Source organism: Balaenoptera physalus (assembly GCF_965194825.1).
Source record: "Balaenoptera physalus genome assembly, chromosome: 2".
NCBI lineage: Eukaryota > Metazoa > Chordata > Mammalia > Artiodactyla > Balaenopteridae > Balaenoptera > Balaenoptera physalus.
Window position 1 is genome coordinate 178,205,149 of NC_138883.1, and position 6,000 is coordinate 178,211,148.

General features: G+C 47.3%; 1 long non-coding RNA gene across 1 annotated transcript in view; it reads left to right on the forward strand.

The window, feature by feature from the left end:
• Positions 1–4,809, forward strand: part of LOC309654921 — a 307,887-nt gene extending 303,078 nt beyond the window's left edge. Inside the window, exon 2 of the long non-coding RNA XR_014260510.1 lies at positions 4,491–4,809. This is a non-coding gene — a long non-coding RNA (uncharacterized lncRNA). The remainder of the gene's footprint in view (positions 1–4,490) is intronic.
• Positions 4,810–6,000: the final 1,191 nt, after the last annotated feature.

Consider the following 6,000-nt stretch of genomic DNA (forward strand, 5'->3'; position numbering starts at 1 on the left):
GCCGGGGATAACCATGAGAAGAGGGAAGCACAGGCAGAAGCAGGTACTCCCCACTGGGGCAAGGATGGGCTTGTGTGGTTTAGATCCCTAAAGGGAAAGAGGGAAGGGGAGGCACAGAGGGAAAATCCATCAAGTGGAGGTGATGGAGGTGGTGCTGGTGGGTGTATGTGTGTGGGTCTGTGGATCTAGGGCACACGGGCAACAAGGTCCTCGGAAAAGACCCCAAGAGAAATTTGAAGAAGGAGACACTCAACTTGACCAAAGGGAGCAATCATACTTTATCTGAAAAGAAACTCAAGGTGCACAAAAGAAAGGTGCCAAAGGTGAAGGTAACTTGGGAGTTCAACTCAAATGAATCAATTTCCCACGTGATAAAGCTCAGCTGAAAGTTGACAGGCATGTGACTAATCCAGGGAACAGCCAGGGACAGAGGGGAGGAAGTGGGGAGATGGGTGCGGGGCAGAGACGAGAAGTTGTTTGTTGTGCTAGAACAACGGGGTGGAGGTGAGTGCCCCCGACAATTTCTGGCTTGTTGGGCGGTAGCTCGGGCAGTTATATAATGACAACTCCCAAGGACCTTCCTAAAATAACAACCTCACCAGCAGCTGATAATCACAAATAAAACAATTAAAAAAAAAGGAAACTAGAGTGAGTTTAACTGATAGACTGTTGCACACTAAACAGGAGAAAGCACATCACCCAGGGGTTAGGAGAAGAAACGTGGAAGATGATGGATGGCCCGTGGGGTCCAGGAGACACAGGGTAGAGGAATCTGTGGGACTCTCCACCAGCACCTCCATTCTCCTGGAAACGGCCCCTGCCTTTCTCGCTCTGGCTCCAGCTCATCCACTTAGGGATGGAGAATCAGATGCAAGCTGGTTCCTGCCTAGATTTTTGGACTGGGGACCCAATGCCATGGGGTTAATTACCTCAGTGTCAAAAGCACTAAGGTATGTCAGACATTCACCAAGCACACCAGTTAAGCAAAATGAATTCTTTCTCACCCAGTCATCAACAAAAACTGGCAGAAGAATCTGAGAATGCACCAGAAACCACCCGGGTACATATATCACCAAGAAACCTGTTTCCTGCCTTAAGAACCAAGCTGTTGGGAGATCTCTCCCCTGTATCCAAACAGAGATCTCATCAATGCTCCAGACAGGAGATATGCCTCCACCCACTGTGCCCTCCCAGACAAGTGTGACCTCAGGGACTCCTGGTGGTCATAACCCAAGTTCATACCTAAGAATTGATGGAAATATGGCTATGGCTGCCCCCCATCTCCCCAGCACCAAGGTGTAAAACTTGGGAGCACAGAAACCACATTTCCTGGCATGTGGTAATGCTAGTCATCAAGGGGGAAGACTCAAGCTGATGACCCAAATAGGACAAGAGATGCAGACAGTCCGGGGGCACTCATATCTCTGGTTCCAGTCTTTTCTCAGGCTCAGCTGCATCACATTATCAAAAATTTTTCTTAGCTCCTTGAGTCAATGAATTCCCCATTGGAGCTAAACTGGCTTGAGTTGGGGTTCTATCTCTTACCATCAAAACGATACACAGAGGCTGGTGAAGTCAGTGTGGGCACTTGCCAAAAAGCATCTAGTTGCTGAGGAAGAAGAGCACAAACTTCACAGCAGAAGCAGTCTGGTAAGGGTCGGGGTGTTGAGGACCCAGAAGTTCTTGCTCTTGACGTTGGGGCTATGCCGGTGAAGGCTGCGATAGATGACTAAAAGAAAGACAATCAGATCAAGCTGGAAAGTTGGTACAGGTGGATAAAGAAGGTACAAAAAAAAAAGCTGGGAAGTTGATGGGGGGTAAAGGCAAGGATGCAGATTCAACTGTTATCTGAATGGCAACTCCAGTGACCGTGACCATGACGGCAGGTTTAACCTCCAAATTAGGGAGTTCGTCATTTAGAGGAGAAATTTGGCTGATCTAGGGGACTGTCAGAGACAGACATGCAACGCATGTGACTCAAGAAAACATGCATCAGGAATAGTGCTTCTAATCTGCAGGATTAGGACAGAAATGCAACTCGACAGCAAATTATATAAAATGTCAGCCGTATGGTAAATCATATGTCTGCACACAACGGGGTGACGATAAAACCCCACCTGCAACAGTCCTGGTTTACACCTATTGTTTTGGCATAATTGTTAACAGCACCCTCCTTCACACTCAAAAGTATCTCAGTCTGAAAGATCAATTCTACCGTCACCCTAGTGAATAGCTAACTTGCTACTGTGTCACAATCGACGGAAGTGTTAGATTTCAAGGTCCCAAGGAGGAAGGGGAATGGTAACTTTTGCCCTGAAAAATACAGGGGAGCCACAGAGAGCAGTGAGAGGATGGGAAGGAGGGAAGTGGCAGTTTGGGGAAGAAAGAGAAGAAAAATGAAACTGCTGTCCACAGTTGGTAGGAAAAAAGAGGAAGATATAAGGAATAAACAAAATGGTATGGAAAAAGTAAATCAGCAGCTAGAAGAAAACTGCTGAGGACAGAATGGGTGGAGCTGCTGGTGAGGCCTGGTGAGCTCAGAACCACAGGACATGTGATCCCGGGCACAGCGGGATGACCTTGGGGAACCCTGAAGTGTCACGGATGGAGATGAGTGAGTCACAGAGGTAGAACCAGACCGGGCAGAATCCGAGGCTGTGTAATTTCGCTGCAGGCACTCAGGTCAGCGTGCGTCACTGCCAGGGACCAGAGCTGTGCAGAAATGACGATTAACCAGTTCAGGACTAAGGCCTGGGTCCAGGGGAGAAGACGGTCACCAGGGTGCCCTCTGAGAAAGCCGTTGCTCTGTGGTTCTCCCAAGGGCTCGTGCTTTTTATCCTGAGAAATTCAAGGTTATTGGTCAACCTTGACTCTGGGATAGACAACAAATCTTAAAAATATGAACATCTTAGATCAACCCCTTAACTCGGGGGGACAAGGAAGGTGAGATCCAAGTGGGTTAAGTGGCTTGCGGTGTCCACAGAGCCCAGCAGTGGCAGACCTGCAGCTAGAATCACGGTAGCCTGATTCTCAGGGTGGCACATGTGTGTATCATAAAGAACACAGTGGTCCACGAGATGCCCCCAAGAAGCCCTTCCTTTTGGAGATTAACTATGTATCCTAGAACAGTACAGGGCTTCAGAAACCTTGAAGTGAAAAATCAGCTTAACCCAGGATTTTCTGAACTTATTTGATTACGATACCTTTTTTTCATGGAACATGGAATTTCGTTTTGAGAGGCACATCTAAGAACATACTTTGGAAATGCAATCTGTGTGGTCCTTGGGGGCTTAGAACACACCCAATTTCCCTGGGGTGGAGGGTGCTTCCTTGTCTCCCAGGAGCCTTTGCAATACAGGTCTGAACATGCAGTCGTGTCCTTTTGGTTGGGAAGCATCTCAACCAAAGTCCATATTTTTGGTGGGTTTTATTGGGTCCTAGGGTCCTCGTGTAGTGTGTTTTCCATTTGCCATTCCAGATCCGCTCCCCACCTTTTCTCCACCTTCTCTGTACCAAGAGGCTGACCTGTAAGGACCACATTAACAGACTCTGGCTCCCTTGCCACTCTCCTCCCTGGTGTCTAGTTTGGGCAAAGGGAACCCATAGGAGATGAGGGCAAAACATGAGATCAGGCACTTAGTTCCTTGGTTCCCTCCCTCAAGCCAAGATCCCAGGTGCTGCCAGGTGACGCTTGCTCTCTCTCCAGGCTCCGGTGATCACTCTCTCCATGTCCCTTGGGCCCTGGGGTGGTAACAGCGTGCCCCCTGCCCTACACCTTATGGTTTCTCTGCATTCTTCCCACACCAGGTCCTCAAATGGGAAAGAGCTTGGCACGTTTAAACAAATGGCAGCAGCCATGTCCAGATCTGCATGGTGGTGTGAGGCAGAGCAGGACAGTGGCTGGGAGAGCTGGGGTAGTTGGGGCAGATCACACAGGGCTGCTGGCTCCGGGGACGAGAGCCTTTGGTCTTCTCCTCCTGGAGACCCCCAAACAGGCATCTCCAGCCTATTTACCCGAGTTCTAGTTACCTCCACTGGGAGCACCACGTGGGAGCCAAGAGTGGGTCAAATGGAGACTTCTCTTCTTTTTGTCTAAGCTTGTTCCTCCTCTCACGTCTTAAGGAACCTCATTACAGACGAACCTCAGAGATATCTCAGGGTTGGTTCTAGACTACCGCAGTAAAGTGAATATTGCAATAAAGTGGATCACACTGAGTTTTTGGACGCCCAGTACATAGAAAAGTTATGTTTACACTCTACCGTAGTACGTTAAATGTGCAATAGCATTATATCTAAAAAATGAATTTACATACCATAATTTAACAAATACTTTATTGCTAAAAAACGCTAACCATCATCTGAGCGTTCAGTGAGTCCTAATCTTTTTGCTGGTGGAAGGCCTTGCCTGGATGTTGACGGCTGCTGATGTTGATTGGTAGCTGACCGTTGGGCTGGCAGTGACAATTTCTTAAAATAAGACAACAGTGAAGGGCTTCCCTGGTGGCGCAGTGGTTGAGAGTCTGCCTGCCGGTGCAGCGGACACGGGTTCGAGCCCTGGTCTGGGAAGATCCCACATGCCGCGGAGCGACTGGGCCCGTGAGCCACAGCTGCTGAGCCTGCGCGTCTGGAGCCTGTGCTCCCAACAAGAGAGGCCACGATGGTGAGAGGCCCGTGCACCGCGATGAAGAGTGGCCCCCGCTTGCCGCAACTAGAGAAAGCCCTCGCACAGAAACGAAGACCCAACACAGCCAAAAATAAATAAATAAATAAGTAAATTTAAAAAAAAAAAAAAAAAAAAAAAAAAGACAACAGTGAAGTTTGCCGCATCGGTTGGCTCTTTCTTTCACAAATGATTTCTTTCGCACGCAATGCTGGTTGATAGCACTTTACCCACAGTACAACATCTTTCAACTTTGGGGTCAATGCTCTCAAACCCTGCTGCTTTATCAACTGAATATTCTAAATCCTTTGTTGTCATCTCAAACAATCTTCACCAGGAGTAGATTCCCTCTCAAGAAACCACCTTCTTTGCTTATTCATGAGAAGCAACTCCTCATCCGTTCAGGTTTTATCATGAGATTGCAGCAATTTGTCCCATCTTCAGCTCCACTTCTAGTTCTCTTGTTGTTTCCACCTCATCTGCAGTTCCTTCCTCCATTGAAGTCTTGAACCCCTCAAAGTCATCCGTGAGGGTTGGAATCAGCTTCTTCCAAACTCCTGTGAATGTTGATATTTTGACCTCTTACCGTGAATCATGAATGTTCTTCATGGCATCTACAATGGTGAATCCTTTCCAGAGGTTTTTCAATTCACTTTACCTAGATCAGTCAGAAGACTCACTGTCGGTGGCAACTATAGCCTTATGAAATGTATTTCTCAAAAAAGAACAGGAAGTTGAAATGAGCCTTGATCCATGGGCTGCAGAATAGATGTTGTGTTAACAGGCATGGAAACAACACGAATCTTGTCCATCTCCGTCAGAGTTCTTGGTGACCAGATGCCTTGTCAGTGAGCTGTAATATCTTGAAAGGCATCTTTTTTCTTAGCAGTAGGTCTCAGCAGTGGGCTGAAAATATTCAGTAAACCATGTTATATAAACTGATGTGCTGTGATCCAGGCTTTGCTGTTCCATTTACAGAGCGCAGGCAGAGTAGATTTAGCATAGAGTTCTTAAGGGCCCTGGGATTTTCAGATGGTAAATGAGCATTGGCTTCAATTTCAAGTCACCAGCTGCCTTAGCCCCTGAGAGAGACAGCCTGTGCTTTGAAGCTTTGATGCCAGCCATTGACTTCTCTCTATGAAAGTAACAGAAGGCTCTTTCAGTCTACATTGGAAATCTGTTGAGTGTAGGTACCTTCATGAATGATCTTAGCTAGATCTCCTGGGTGACTTGCTGCAGCTTCTACATCAGCACTTGCGGCTTCACCTTGCACTTTGATGTTCAGGATTTGTACCAAACTTTGTTCAAAGTTTTCCTGCTTGTAAAGCTGAAATTCAATT